This window comes from Trachypithecus francoisi, unplaced genomic scaffold (genome assembly GCF_009764315.1).
Source record: "Trachypithecus francoisi isolate TF-2019V2 unplaced genomic scaffold, Tfra_2.0 Contig01579, whole genome shotgun sequence".
Taxonomy (NCBI): domain Eukaryota; kingdom Metazoa; phylum Chordata; class Mammalia; order Primates; family Cercopithecidae; genus Trachypithecus; species Trachypithecus francoisi.
The window spans coordinates 7,189,459-7,205,625 of NW_022681442.1; positions in this window are offsets into that span (position 1 = coordinate 7,189,459).

The window sequence follows — 16,167 nt, forward strand, 5'->3', positions numbered from 1 at the left end:
CTAAAGAAATCTGACTGCCCTGAGGCTGCCATGCTGGGAGGAAGCCCTGGCCACACAAAAGGGCCTGTGTATGTGCTGTGTTCTGACAGTCCCCACTGAGGTCCCAGCTGACAGTATCTTCTGTCAGACAGGTCAGGGAAGACGCCTCCAATGATTCTAAACCCTGGTCCTTGAGTCCTCTCAGCTAAGAGCCCAGATACTGTGGAGCAGACACAGGCTGTCTCTGTGGGGCCCTGCCTGGATTCCCGGCTTACAGAATCCAACCCGAGAACACAACAAAATAGCTGTTTTATGCTGTGAAGTTTCGGGGTATCTTTTGTACAGGAATAGTTACCCAAACAGATGAGCCCTGGGACTTGGTGGCCGGCTAGATGCAGGGGTAAGGCAGAGGGGGGTGCTCCCCATGTTTCTAGCTGTCTTTGCACCTGTTGGAGTGGAGAGGCCCATGGAATGCTGGCTAGAGGTTTCCAGGGAGGGGGTAGAGGAGCTCAGTGGTGACCAAGGTCCACGTCCTTCCCCAAACCATTTAGACAGATGGAGGCACTCCGGGTCCCTCTTCAAAGTCCCTTACAGCTTGCAGCCGTCGCCCATTAAAATGTGGCCCGCAGCCCAGCCAGCTCAGCATCACCTGGGCCTCATTAGAAATGTAGCCCTCATGCCGGGCGCGGTGGCTCAAGCCTGTAATCCCAGCACTTTGGGAGGCCGAGACGGGCGGATCATGAGGTCAGGAGATCGAGACCCTCCTGGCTAATACAGTGAAACCCCGTCTCTACTAAAAATACAAAAACTAGCCGGGAGAGGTGGCGGGCGCCTGTAGTCCCAGCTACTCGGGAGGCTGAGGCAGGAGAATGGCGTAAACCCGGGAGGCGGAGCTTGCAGTGAGCTGAGATCCGGCCACTGCACTCCAGCCTGGGCGACAGAGCGAGACTCCGCCTCAAAAAAAAAAAAAAAAAAAAAAAAAAAAAAGAAATGCAAATCAGAAATGTAGCCCTCAGGCCCCACCTGGTGTTAAGAGCGACCTGGGAGCTTGTTAAACCTCCATGTGCCAGGGCCTTGCCCCCCTGTGCCCACTGACTGAGAGCCCTGGGCAGGCCTTGGAAGCTGCGTGTCCGATTTACAGGGAGGTGCTGGGGCCACAGGCCACAGGGGCTGACTGGGAACTGGCATGGGATGCCTTGCATGGGATACCCAGCGGCAGCTTTACAGAGTGGAGCCCACTATGGGGACTCAGGGCTGTCACCTCAGGGAGTCGAAGAGCAGCGTCTGCTCCTGTGGCCTTTCCATGGTTCCTAGTGGTGGGGACCTTATCAGCTCCAGGGCAGGAGAGGCCTCTGGTTGCTGGTTGTGTGTAAGGGCCAGCCTGGGGGCCTTTGGGAACTTTTCCAGGTGAAGAGACAGCCCGGGGGCTGTTTCCCAATCCAGGAGCAGACACTTAGCATTGCAGGGCCTGTTTCCCTGCAGCCATTTGACCCAGGGATGTTTTGAAGAGGCCTGAAACCTAAACGGTTAGACGCTCAGCTTTGTTCTATGATCAAGTGTTGTGAAAGGTGAAAGGTGAAATCCTCCCCTGATCCCTGCAGCTCAATGTGGGGTGGTGACTGGGACAGAACAAGAGTCCACATGAACTGTCGATGGTGGAGCTGGATGCACCTGCTCGGTGGCCACATCCAAGCAGCAAGCAGCCTGCTCTGCCCGCGGGGCATGGGAGTCTGTGTGTGTCTGTGACTCAGTGGATGTCAGCGTGTGTCTGTGTGTGCGCGTGCATGTGTGTGTGTGCATGCATACGTGTGTAGCTTCTCTGAGCTCCTGAGGCTGCCCCGATCGCTGGTCAGAAGCCCTTCCTGTTTGCTGCATTGGGCTTGCAGTTGTCAGGCTGTGCTGCCCACCCTACATGAGGGTAGATGATACATGGAGAAAGAGCGTCCTGGAAACAGCCTTAGGTGGGCCGCCTCTCCTATCTCCACTACACAGGTGAGGAAGTGGAGCTCCAGGGGCTCAGAACTCACCTGCATCTCCTGATTAGCAAGTGGCTCCATAGCAGGTGGATTTTGGAGATGAATGCTTGGCCATGCCCTTGAGACCCAGCAGTGCTCCTGGGCCCCAGGAAGTGCCCCTGGGCAACTGTTGTAGGTCAAAGGGCAGGATCTATTGCCCAAATTCCAGTCCCGGACTCCTGTCTGCCTCCCAAAGCCTCTCTGTCACTCATTAATGTCCAACAGGACACTCCCTGTAGATTCACAAATAGGACACTCAGAACCACCTTGGACGCCTGCATGATCCACAGGTGAACAGGGTGGGGCAGATCCATGGAGGTGAGATTGACTGCCCCGCCGAGCCAGGGATCTAAGTGCTTGGCAGTGGATATTCTCTGTACTTGCAGAGGCATGACTGCCAGGCACCGGGCCAGCCTTAGTGTCCCTGCGCTGTGGGCCCACCTGTGCCAGCCAAGCAGGGTGGAGAGGACCGCTGCTTCCAAGATGTCACTTTGCCACTGAAATGTGCTGATTTAAAAAAATCAAAGAGAGGGGTTTATTTATTGCTGAAGTCATTTCAAATGGAATTAGACACCTAAATCAAATTTACTGCGGGATCTCTCTCTTTTTTTAAGCACCTCCAGAGCAGTGTTGGCATTAACTCTGTGTACACACAGAAAACCAGGCTTGCTGAGAACGCCAGAAGGCCTCAGAGTCATGCAATGAATTCAACCTCTTCCTTTATTATTATTAAAATTATATTCACAAATTAAAATTTGGTAGGACGTGGGAGCACTTTACTTTTAATAGAGCACGTCTATGCGTAACGTGGGAGTTGGTCCTCCTGGCAGTTCTTTCCGGGGGAAGGTAGGGGGTGGTTTATTATTATTGCCCAAGTTGTAGGAAAAGAAACACACCCAGATATTGAGGGATTTATAAACAATGGGGGATGGAGGAGCCACCATGTGCCCAGGTCAGTGGGCTCCACATCTGGGCCATGTCCTCCAATCTGATGACATCGTGAACAAAGCCACCTTTGATCCCTGCTGGGCTCCTTCTGTGGGTTTAGATTCTGTCATTAGGACCTAGTATGGGAAGAGGGGTGGGTCCGGACACCAGATCCTTCCCTGAACTCCCAACAGCGCTCCGGGAGCAGTGGGGGCGCAGGGGTGGGGTTGCCAGATAAAATGGAGACTGCCTGGCCACATGCGCATTTCAGGCAAACTTTGAATGCTTTGTTGGTATAAGTATATTCCAACTATTGCATGTAACATACTTATATTAAAGTGGATTTGCTTCTCTGAAATGCAGATGTAACTGGGCACCCTGTATTTGTGTCTGCTAACTCGGGCACACTAAGGTGGCGGGGCAGGGGTGCTTCTCTTGCTAATCATTCCCTCTCAACCCTAGAACTTCTCACTGCCAGGACAGCAGGACCCATTTTCCTGGCCTGCCCAGTCTTCCCTCCATGCCCTCGAGGGAGGCTGTGAGCCTGCTCTTATCTCCCTAGACAGACTATGGATCACAGATGGGAGGGGCAGGCGCCAGATGCCTCTCACGACGCTCTGCAGATGGACATGGACTTGGCCCTTCTGGCTTGTCCACGACTTGGCCAAACCCCCCTTTGCTGTCATTCAGTAGCCGGGCCCCTTTGGAGAGAAGGGTTAGGGTGGGTCCCACCTTAGCCTTGGGCAAGTCACTTCACTCCTCTATGCCTCAGTTTCCTCACCAGCAAAAGAGGGTGGGCATGGGGCCTGCACCCCCAGGGTTGTCTTGGGAGCAGACGCATTACTATTGAAAAGCTCTTGGCACAGAGTCCTGCACTCACGAAGCACTGCTGAAGAATTTGTTAAACATGATAAATCCCGCGGGACCAGCCGGATGCCCTGAGCAGGGAGCCGAGAGGATGCAAACCCCAACTCCCAGTGGCCTGCGGGAGGCAGGAAAGATGGTGCAGGATTTCTGGGCATGGATAAGTGTCTTTTCTCAGAAAACATTTCAATGTATTTTCAAAGAAACACGATACCTCCTGTTTATCTGCTGCTTAGAATTCCAGGTTTGGAGGGATTTCTTAGGCCTGGATGGCACTCTCTTGGCAGAGAAAGCATTGATGTTTTAAATGCGTGGCCTTAAATTAAAGCCCTCTGAGATACCGGACGTGATTCCAGCCCTGGGCAGGCTTAGTAGCCCCCTGGCTGGGCCCTGGCCTGGACCCTGGGGCCCTTCTTGGGCCTCATCACAGGCCCTGGAGCTGAGCAGGGATGACTGGTTCCAATACCCTGTGCCCACCAGGCTGTGAGCTGCCTGCGGCAAGAACCTGGTCAAAGCCATTGCTGTATCCCACCTGGGGCCTGGCCTTGTGTGAACTCCCCACTGTTTGCTGAAAGAATGGAGGACAGGTAGCCTGTCTCAGTGGGGTCCCTGTGCTCCCTCCATGGAGCTCCCACTCCCTCGGGTCCATGACATTTTCTCTGACACCTTGAGATGTTACACGACAAATCTCCTTTTGCCTAGGCATTATTGGACCCTCAGCTATATAAGCATATTTTTTCTTTTTGTTTTTTGAGACAGGGTCTCACTTCATCGCCCAGGCTGGAGTGCAGTGGTAATACCACAGCTTACTGTGGCCTCCATCTCCTGAGTTCGAGTAGTCCTCCTGCCTCAGCCTCCCAAGTAGCTAGGACCATAGGTGCACACCACCACGCCCGGCTAATTTTTGTATTTTTTGTAGAGACGGGAGTCTCACCATGTCGCCCAGGCTGGTCTCAAATTCCTGGACTCAAGTGATTGGCCTGCGTCAGCCTGCCAAAGTGTTGGGATTACAGGCGTGAGCCACTGCACCCAGCCCATTTTTTTTTCTTTAAACAAAGGAGGTTTCAGGAGGGGTGACAGCAGGTGAGATGGCGCAGTGGCCTGTATGATAGCAGACTATGTGCCCACACAAAAAAGGGCACTTTCAGTGCATTTTATGTAAGATCAATCTCTTAATCCTCAAAACAACTCTCTGATGTGGGTTTCATAATTATTCCCCCCCTTTTTTTTTATGAGATAGGGTCTGGCTCTGTCACCTAGGCTGGTGTACAGTGGCACACTCTCGGCTCACTGCAACCTCTACCTCCTGGGCTCAAGCCATTCTCCCACCTCAGCCCCCCGAGTAGCTAGGACTACAGCTATGTGCCATCAGCTTGGCTAATTTTGTATTTTTTGTAGAGACGGGGTTTTACCACGTTGCCCAGGCTAGTCTCAGACTCCTGAGCTCGAGTGATCCGCCCGCCTCATTCTCCCAAAGTGCTGGGATTACAGGCGCGAACCACCGTGGCTGGCCATTATTCGCATTTGACAGATGAAGCAGCTGAGGCTCAGAGGTTAAGTGCCTTCCTCAAGGTCCACAGCCAGTGTGCATGCAGCTAGAACTTGAACCCAGGCCATCCTGCTCTGAAGTGTGTGCTCTTAAACACCTCACCATGGAGTCTACCTCTAAGCCCACCAAAATCTTTACTGTCTGACTTTGCACCAGAGGCCTCTGAGGGCAGATCCTTCTTAGCACACAGCAGTGATCATTCTACTCAGCAGCCTTCTCTGAGCACCTTCTCCATGCCAGCTTCTGAGATGTGTGTAGGAAAGGGAGATTGTCGACACAGTTATAGCCCTGTAAGTTCTTGTAGGCTAGGTAGGGCCAGAGCCATGAGTGGTGGTCACCAAGGGGAGGTGGCAGCCAGGTCACAAATGCTGACACCCCAGCTAGATTAGCAAAGGGATGCCTCCTATGGCCTCCCACCTCTGCCTTGTGTTCCTCCCCTCCTGCCCAAGGCCTCTCCCATGCCCTGAAGGATGGGGCCTCAGCTGACTGGCTCATCCCTGTTTCACAGTCACCTTCCTGTTCCCACCCCTGCAGCTGGACTGAACGGCCCTGCACAGTGGGGGCAGCTTCAGGGCCCTGACAACACGTAACCTTTTGCTTTCTGCAACCCAAATCACCCACAAGCCCATCGTTCAGGGACATGGACCTCCACTGTGTGGCATGTGCCTTTCATTCTTCTTACTCTGTCTTTTCTATCTGTCGGTCTCTCAACATACGTAGTTAGATCATCTTGAATAAGATGTTTAATCCCTGGCCAGGAAACCCACACCCAGAGTAGCGGAACCATCAATAATCACAAGATTTATTGCATCAGTTCCTGGGTCAGTGGAAAGAATGATGGCCTCGTGGGGAAGTCTGGGCAGCTGGTAACCTAGGCCAGCTCCCTCAGCCGGGATGAAGGACACGGCTTTCCCCATTGTGGCAGCTTCCCTGGGGCTGGGGGAGCTGGCAGGGGTTGGCTGCTGTCTTTGAACATCCTGGGCGCTCCTCTCATTCTTACTGTCAGAATTGGACATGTTCCATCTTGAAGCTAAACTCTACAAGAATATAAACTCTTTGAAACCAGACACAGTGGGTAATTTGGGGGAACACATTTCAATATCAAGATGGATTATAATCATGGAAATACTTGGAGCACTTCATTTTGTCTTACTACATGGATTAAACAGACACTGGTTACCATGGAGAAGGTTCCAGTCATTGACAAATGGCCATTCAACCGTTCTCCATTGACAGTTACTAGCTGAATGCCTAATGTGTGCCAGGCTCTGCACCCAGCAGTGAGGACTGAGACACACTGACTCTGCTGCCTGCCCTGGTGGCCCCCACCTGGCTGAGGACCATCCCAACCAGGGTCAGCTGGGTCCTTCCCCACGCTCCAATGCAACGTGCGGTGGGGGTCATCTGGAGGAAATGACTCAGCAACTGCATTAAAGCACAGCTGGCAGCGCATGGGTCGGGTATCTTCTTTCTGCCCCGCCAGGAAGAGGGTTAGAGAGAGTGTTTAAGAGCCTGGATTTGAACCCCTGGCCCTGCCACTTCCTGGCTGGGTGGCCTTGGGCAAATTACTTAACCTCTCCGCACCTCAGCTTCTTTAGAAACATAGGGCTTTCATATCTACCTCACAAGGATAAAAGGCAACTGCACATAAAGCACTTTGCATGCAGCTGTCACACTGTGTGCACACAACAGCTGGCAATGACTGTTGTTTGCATTGTACCCTCTGCCGCTGAAGAATGCGGTTTCCCGCGGTCTCCCGGTTCTGATCATGCTGCTGCCCATCTTGGAGGTGCCAGCAGGCTCGCTGCAGGGGGACTCCTCTCCTGCCATGCAGGGCCCTTTGCTGCCACCTGGCCCCAAACAGGCCACCCACCTGAGGCTCTCCTAACAGGCAGACATGGAAAAGGAAATACCCCTGGAATATGCTCTGGGCTTTCCTGTTCCCTGCCCTGGGGCACGCTGTTCCTACTCTGAAATGCCTTCCTGCCCTTGCACTCTCCCTTGTTAACACCCTCTATCCAGGCATGTCTCTGGAGCCACACTCTCCAGGAAGCTCTCCTGGGTTTCCCCTCTTTCATAGCACTTTGCCTGTCCCTCCATGGTTCCTCTCAGTTGGGCTGAGAAGCCCTCTAGGGCAGAGACTGGGTCTTCCTGAGCCTGTGCGTGATGCAGGGGCTCCTGCGGTGCTGACCCTGCCTGGGCTGGGACGGGGATGGCCGGACACTGGCAGCGGTCACAGCAGGGTGTGGAGGGAGGCAAGGAGGTACCAGGACAGCCGGAGGCCTAAGGCCAGAGGAAGAAGCAGTTGCTTCCACTTGCTGGGCTGGTCCTTGGCCAGCTCAGTGCCTCAGGGCTGAGACCCTGGTTGGGTGAACAGTGTTGAGTGAAGACAGCTTGTGTCTGGGTTTGTGTCCCCATTTGTTTCTTGAAAGGAGCAATGACTTACGTGGTCAGCGTGCTGTTGGTGAACGTTGCCAGTTTTGTGAGCATCCCCTGGCAGGAGGACTGACCCTGAGGGCTAAGCTTCCTCTGAGGGGACACTGCTTCTCGTCAGTCTCCAAGCAGTTGGCCTGTGCCCTTCTGCCACGGGCTGCGTTTTCCTTCTGCCTTCAGTGAGTGGGGCCAAAGTTGGAGGCACCCTGGAGCTCATGGTTGGGAGAAGCGGGATGGAAGTGCAGGTCAGGAATCTGAGAGCCTCCTCCGCATCACCTGGGCTGGAGGGACTCCTCAAGAGCCTCCCTTTACTCCAAGCCCGTTCCATGGCGCCCTGCTCAGATCACAGTAGGGCCTGTGTGGCCAGCGCTCTGCGTATGCCAGGGCTTTGTGAGATGCCCTGGGGAAGAGAGTGCTTGTCATCCAAGGAGTTTGGGAAAATCCCTTTTGCGGAGATTCATATTCCCCAATAAATAGCACTTCAAAGGCTCCTGAGAAGTCCTGCAGAGAAGAAGCTTATTGGGCTTTATTTAAACCAGTGTCGACAAACTTTCCTGTAAAGGCCCACCTAGTACATATTTGAGGCTCTATCACAACTGCTCAGCTTGTCCGTTGTGATGTCAAAGGCAGCCTTGGACGCACCTACACCGAAGTCCCCATCAGGCTGTATTGACGTACACAGGAGCAGGGCTGCCTTTGGCCTGTGAGCTGCAGTTTGCTGGCCCTGATGAGAACCATCGTCTTTCTCCCTTTCCTCCCTCCGCTCCTCTTCCCTCCTGCAATGTTTTCTGGAGGCCAGTGATGTGCTAAGAGCACATTTGCATTCAGCCACTTGTTCTCAAGTCGGGGTGCTTATGTTTCACGCACAGGATCCATTCTTTAAGTTACTGTGTCATTCACAACTTGAATAATTCAAGACCTATTTCCCGCAGCACAAAGGACAGGGTGTGATTATTCACCAGCTTCGTGCTGCTGACACAGGGGAACAGCAAGCTCTGATCAGAGCTCATTCAGCCAGCAGGTTGGCAATTACACGATTCTTGATATGTTTTGAACGTTTTAAGAGGGGAGATTTGCATTATTTAGTATTTTGTGCACAGGGAGGCTTCCTTGACATTTTTATTTTTAAATTTTAAATTTTTGTTTATTTTTATTTTCAGACAGGGTTTTGCTCTGATACCCAGACTGGAGTGCAGCGGTGTCATAGCTCACTGCAACCTTGACCTCCTGGACTCAAGCGATCCTCCTGCCTCCGCCTCCCAAGTAGCTGGGATCATAGGCATGCACCACCAGACTCAGCTGATTTTTAAATTTTTTTCTGTAGAGACAGGGTCTCCTTATGTTGTCCATGCTTGTCTGGAACTCCTGGGCTCGAGCGATCCTCCTGCCTCAGCCTCCCAAAATGTTGGGATTACAGGTGTGAGCCACTGCGCCCAGCCTCTTGACATTTTTAAGCCACGCTTTCTCAAGAATTTAAATCACTTGGAGTGTACCACACACCTGTTAGCATCCCGAGGGCTGTGGGTCCCATGACACCCACTTTGGGAACCATCGGTGTGGCCTTTCACAGTGCCAGAGTGCTTGAGCAGGGCAGCCGCTGCTAAATCAGACCCCTGCACCAGGAATCTCCCAGTCGAGCAAGGCCCGAGTGCTGGGCCCAGAGCTGGGTAAGCCCTCGCAGTGGTGGCTGCAGTGGGGAATGGCTTCCTCTTCCCTGCCCTTCTCTAGCCTTCAGCCCATGCATCCCAGGAGGCCTCAGTGGGGCCCTGCAGCAGCAGGGTGCTTCCAGGCCTGGGACCTTCGAGCTGATCTTTGACATCGAGGGGTTTGGTGGGACTGATTCTCCTCGCGTTTTTATCACTGCTGAGTCAAGTACCTTAGCAAAGGTTAAAGAAAGTTCCACCATTGGCTTTTACTTAATTTCCTTTTGTCCACATCTGCCAACAACTAAAGCAAAGAGGAATGGCCTCCTTGAAGGTGCTCTGGTCCTCAGTTCAGATGCCCACAGAGCTGTCCAGGAGTGCGGGCACCTGGTGACAGGAGACCTCTTAAAACACGTTGTTGGAGCCCTAATGTGTACAGGGACCGGGCCAGGCCCCCCACACCTTCCTCTTTCAGTCTTTATTGAAATTCACTAGCAAGGCTTTGTTGTTCTATTTCTCAGATAAGGATACTGGTGCCGAGTCCAGTAGCTTACTTTCCCAAGGCCACATGGCCAGTGAGTACCAGAATCAGGGAGGAATTTAGACCTCATGGCTATAAAGCCACACTCCTTCCTGGTTCCTTCTGAGACCAAGGCATGTTAGTGGCATCCTGCCAACTTCTCTGTAAATTTAGGTCTCTCAAAGCCTCCTTGTAGTAATAATAATTGTTCCATCTGGCCCTGCCTGGCAGGATTCTAAGCACTTCCATTTCAGAGGAAACACTGGTGTTTCTGCCTGCCCAAGTTGCTATCATCCATTCTTTGGGAATGGCCCCTTCATATCCCCTTGAAGAAACCACCCTCTTTTCCTCTGAGTGGGGCTGTGTGGTTGACTCCATCTCCTCTGCCTCCCTCAAATCATACAGATTGGTTCAGGAATAGGGACGTGGCCCAGCCCAACCAGTGAGACTCAGTCTTGGAAGTTATGCTGGAAAGAGTCGCTGTTGCTTTGTGGGGGCTGCCAGGCTGGTAGAAACTAAGCCTAGAGTGCTGGGGACCATGTTTTCCACCTGCTGGAGGATGTCTTCTTGAGAATAGAGCTGACCTGGGGGAAAGCAGAGTGAGGTGGAGGGAGGTGAGCTCTGCCCGTCACTGGAACACCTGGGTCCAGTTGAGGCTGAAGTAGAATCATGGACTTTTCAGCTTCATGAAACAACGTATTTTCTTTTATGCTTGAGGCTGCTGGTTTGGGTTTCTCTCTCTTCTGTCCAGTCATTCAGTCTCCATGGAGAGGCCCCATAGCATGGTGGTTAGGGAATATCTCAGAACCATGGCCAACTCTGCTACTTAATACCTGTGTGACATTGGGCAAGTTATTCCATCTCTCTGTGCCACAGTTTTGCAGATTTCATGCTCATATCTGTGAGGGGCCACCCCAGGGGCTCCTCCTTCCTCTCTGTTCATGCTCCTGTCCCTGACCAGAGTCCTTTCCTTTCACATGCAGTTCCAGGCTCCAGTGAGGCCTGGAGTAGTTTCTCACTCAGACCCAGTCCCCTCATCCCTCCCATGCCCACCTCTAAAGCCCCTAGTGAAAAGAGCTCCCCTTCCCTTCCTGCAGGGCAGGGGCCAGGGCACAGCCACCCCACAGTCACTGCTAACCTGTTGGGGTTGGCGATGACTTTCTGTCCCAGAGACAGCAGTTGCATTTAAAAAAATGAAAACTCATTTTTAGCACCAAAGTAGTGCATAGACATAGCTTTTTGTTTTGAAAAGTTCAAACAGCATAAGAGGATGTAAAAATAGAAAATACAAGTTTCTCACCTCCTGGCCACCCCAGTCTTATTCCCCAGAGATAACCACAGCGTGCAGTTTCCTGGGTATTTTTGCTGCGCCTCAGCAAGACCATGCGGCTCTATGTTAGCTTCTTCCAGCTGAAAATAGCCTTTGGAGAGTCTTCATCCGGGCACTTCCGGCTCTGCTGCATGGCTCGCTTTTGTATGTGTGTTTTCCTTTAAAAATTGTGGTAAAATATGCCTAACAAAAAAATGTATCATCGTAACCCTTTTTACCTGTACTGTTCAGTAGTGCTAAGTACATTCACATCCTTATGCAACCAATTTCCAGAACGATTTCATCTTGCAAAACTGAAACTTTATAACCACGAAACAACAGTTCTCCTTCCCACCTCCTCCCAGCCCTGACAGCCGTCATTCTACTTTCTGTCTCTCTGAATTTGACTACCCTGGAGAACTCATATATGTGAAACCATACAGTATTTGTCTTTTTGTGGTTGTCTTATTTCACTCAGTAGAGTGTCTTCAAGGTTCATTCGTGTTGTAGCACGTGTCAGAGCTTTCTTCCTTTTTTTTTTACGCCCAACCTCAGGTGATCCTCCCACCTCAGCCTCCTCAAGTGCTGCGATTACAGGCGTGAGCCACGGCGCCAGGCGCTTTCTTCTTATTTAAGGCAGAATATTATTGTATTGTCTGGATATGCCACCTTTTGTTTATCTGTTCATCTGCAGATGAACATGTGGGTCGCTCCCTGCTTTTGGCTATTGTGAATAGTGCTGCTATGAATATGGGTGGACAAATAGCTCTTCTAGACCCTGCTTTCAATTCTGTGTACCCAGAAATGGAATTGCTGGATCATGTGGTAGTTCTATTTTTAATTTTTGGAGGAACTGCCGTACTGTTTTCCATAGTGGCCACACTGCTTTACATTCCCACCAGCAGTGGACAAGGGTTCTAATTCCTCCACATCCTTGTCAACACTTGTTATTTTCTGGTTTTTGCTAGTAGCTATTATGATGGGTGTGAAGTGGTTATCTCATGTGGTTTTGGTTTGCATTTCCTAAATGGTTAGTCTTGTTTCGTGTGGGGTTTAAAAGATATAATTATGAATATTTTCAATACACTCAAAAGTAGAGATAGAGCCGCCACCCAGATTCAACAGTTAGTAAGATTTTTTGCCCTATTTGCTTTCCCTGTCTCCTGAATGATTTCACAGCAAGCCCTAGACACAAGGTCTCTTCGCCACAGAATCCAATGGGCATTTCTAAAACCCTGGATATCTCCTTACATGCCTGCATCACTATCAGCCTAAGTCTTACCTTGGTATCACCAAATATCTAGTCCATAATCAAATCTCCCTGATTGTTTTAAAAATGCATTGGTTCAGTTTTCATAGGGGCCTTCTAGAAGATCCATGTCTGAGCCCAGAGACTCTTTTTTTTTCTCATACTTTAAGTTCTAGGGTACATGTGTACAATGTGCAGGTTTGTTACATATGTACACATGTGCCATGTTGGTGTGCTGCACCCATTAACTTGTCATTTACATTAGGTATATCTCCTAATGCTATCCCTCCCCCATCCCCCCTCCCCACAATAGGCCCCAGTGTGTGATGTTCCCCTTCCCGTGTCCAAGTGATCTCATTGTTCCATTCCCACCTATGAGTGAGAACATGCAGTATTTGGTTTTCTGTTCTTGCAATAGTTTGCTGAGAAAGATGGTTTCCAGCTGCATCCATGTCCCTACAAAGGACACGAACTCATCCTTTTTTATGGCTGTATAGTATTCCACGGTATATATGTGCCACATTTTCTTAATCCCATCTGTCACTGATGGACATTTGGGTTGATTCCAAGTCTTTGCTATTGTGAATAGTGCCGCAATAAACATACGTGTGCATGTGTCTTTATAGCAGCATGACTTATAATCCTCTGGGTATATACCCAGTAATGGGATGGCTGGGTCAAATGGTGTTTCTAGTTCTAGATCCTTGAGGAATCGCCACACTGTTTTCCACAATGGTTGAACTAGTTTACAGTCCCACCAACAGTGTAAAATTGTTCCTATTTCTCCACATCCTCTCCAGCACCTGTTGTTTCCTGATTTTTTAACGACTGCCATTCTAACTGGTGTGAGATGGTATCTCATTGTGGTTTTGATTTGCATTTCTCTGATGGCGAGTGATGATGAGCAACTTTTCTTGTGTCTGTTGGCTGTATGAATGTCTTCTTTTGAGAAGTGTCTGTTCATATCCTTTGCCCACTTTTTGATGGAGTTGTTTTTTTTTTCTTATAAATTTCATTGAGTTCTTTATAGGTTCTGGATATTAGCCCTTTGTCAGATGAGTAGATTGCAAAAATTTTCTCCTATTCTGTAGGTTGCCTGTTCATTCTGATGGTAGTTTCTTTTGCTGTGCAGAAGCTCTTTAGTTTAATTAGATCCCATTTGTCAATTTTGGCTTTTGTTGCCATTGCTTTTGGTGTTTTAGACGTGAAGTCCTTGCCCATGCCTATGTCCTGAATAGTATTACCTAGGTTTTCTTCTAGGGTTTTTATGGTTTTAGGTCTAACATTTAAGTCTTTAATCCATCTTGAATTAATTTTCGTATAAGGAGTAAGGAAAGGATCCAGTTTCAGCTTTCTACTTATGGCTAGACAATTTTCCCAGCACCATTTATTAAATAGGGAATCCTTTCCCCATTTCTTGTTTTTGTCAGGTTTGTCAAAGATCAGATGGCTGTAGATGTGTGGTATTACTTTTAAGGGCTCTGTTCTGTTCCATTGGTCTAGATCTCTGTTTTGGTACCAGTACCATGCTGTTTTGGTTGCCGTAGCCTTGTAGTATAGTTTGAAGTCAGGTAGCATGATGCTGCTAGTTTTGTTCTTTTGGCTTAGGATTGTCTTGGCAATGCGGGGTCTTTTTTGGTTCCATATGAACTTTAAAGCAGTTTTTTTCCAATTCTGTGAAGAAAGTCATTGGTAGCTTGATGGGGATGGCATTGAATCTATAAATTACCTTGGGCAGTGTGGCCATTTTCACAATATTGATTCTTCCTATCCATGAGCATGGAATGTTCTTCCATTTGTTTGTGTCCTCTTTGATTTCACTGAGCAGCAGTTTGTAGTTCTCCTTGAAGAGGTCCTTCACATCCCTTGTAAGTTGGATTCCTACGTATTTTATTCTCTTTGAAGCTATTGTGAATGGGAGTTCATTCATGATTTGGCTCTCTGTTTGTCTGTTACTGGTGTATAAGAATGCTTGTGATTTTTGCACATTGATTTTGTGTCCTGAGACTTTGCTGAAGTTGCTTATCAGCTTAAGGAGATTTTGGGCTGAGACATTGGGGTTTTCTAAATATACAATCATGTCATCTGCAAACAGGGACAATTTGACTTCTTCTTTTCCTAACTGAATACCCTTTATTTCTTTCTGCTGCCTGATTGCCCTAGCCAGAACTTCCAACACTATGTTGAATAGGAGTGGTGAGAGAGGGCATCCCTGTCTTGTGCCAGTTTTCAAAAGGGAATGCTTCCAGTTTTTGCCCATTCGGTATGATATTGGCTGTGGGTTTGTCATAAATAGCTCTTATTATTTTGAGATACGTTCCATCAATACCAAATTTATTGAGAGTTTTTGTCGTGAAGGGCTGTTGAATTTTGTCAAAGGCCTTTTCTGCATCTATTGAGATAATCAATTGGTTTTTGTCTTTGGTTCTGTTTATATGCGGGATTACGTTTATTGATTTGCGTATGTTGAACCAGCCTTGCATCCCAGGGATGAAGCCCACTTGATCATGGTGGATAAGCTTTTTGATGTGCTACTGGATTTGGTTTGCCAGTATTTTATTGAGGATTTTTGCATCGATGTTCATCAGGGATATTGGTCTAAAATTCTCTTTTTTTGTTGTGTCTCTGTCAGGTTTTGGTGTCAGAATGATGTTGGCCTCGTAAAATGAGTTAGGGAGGATTCCCTCTTTTTCTATTGATTGGAATAGTTTCAGAAGGAATGGTACCAACTCCTCCTTGTACCTCTGGTAGAATTCGGCTGTGAATCCATCTGGTCCTGGACTTTTTTTGGTTGGTAGGCTATTGATTATTGCCTCAATCTCAGAGCCTGCTATTGGTCTATTGAGGGATTCAACTTCTTCCTGATTTAGTCTTGGGAGAATGTAAGTGTCCAGGAAATTATCCATTTCTTCTAGGTTTTCTAGTTTATTTGCATAAAGGTGTGTATAGTATTCTCTGATGGTAGTTCATGTTTCTGTGGGGTTGGTGGTGATATCCCCTTTATCATTTTTTATTGTATCTGTTTGATTCTTCTTTCTTGCCTTCATTAATCTTGCTAGCGGTCTATCAATTTTGTTGATCTTTTCGAAAAACCAGCTCCTGGATTCATTGATTTTTTGGAGGGTTTTTTGTGTCTCTAACTCCTTCAGTTCTGCTCTGATCTTAGTTATTTCTTGCCTTCTGCTAGCTTTTGAATGTGTTTGCTCTTGCTTCTCTAGTTATTTTAATTGTGATGCTAGGGTGTCAATTTTAGATCTTTCCTGCTTTCTCTTGTGGGCATTTAGTACTATAAATTTCCCTCTACACACTGCTTTAAATGTGTCCCAGAGATTCTGGTATGTTGTATCTTTGTTCTCATTGGTTTCAAAGAACATCTTTATTTCTGTCTTCATTTCATTATGTACCCAGTAGTCATTCAGGAGCAGGTTGTTCAGTTTCCATGTAGTTGAGCAGTTTTGAGTGAGTTTCTTAGTCCTGAGTTCTAGTTTGATTGCACTGTGGTCTGAGAGACAGTTTTTTATAATTTCTATTCTTTTACATTTGCTGAGGAGTGCTTTACTTCCAACTATGTGGTCAATTTAAAAATAAGTGCAGTGTGGTGCTGAGAAGAATGTATATTCTGTTGATTTGGGGTGGAGAGTTCTGTAGATGTCTATTAGGTCCGCTTGGTGCAGAGTTG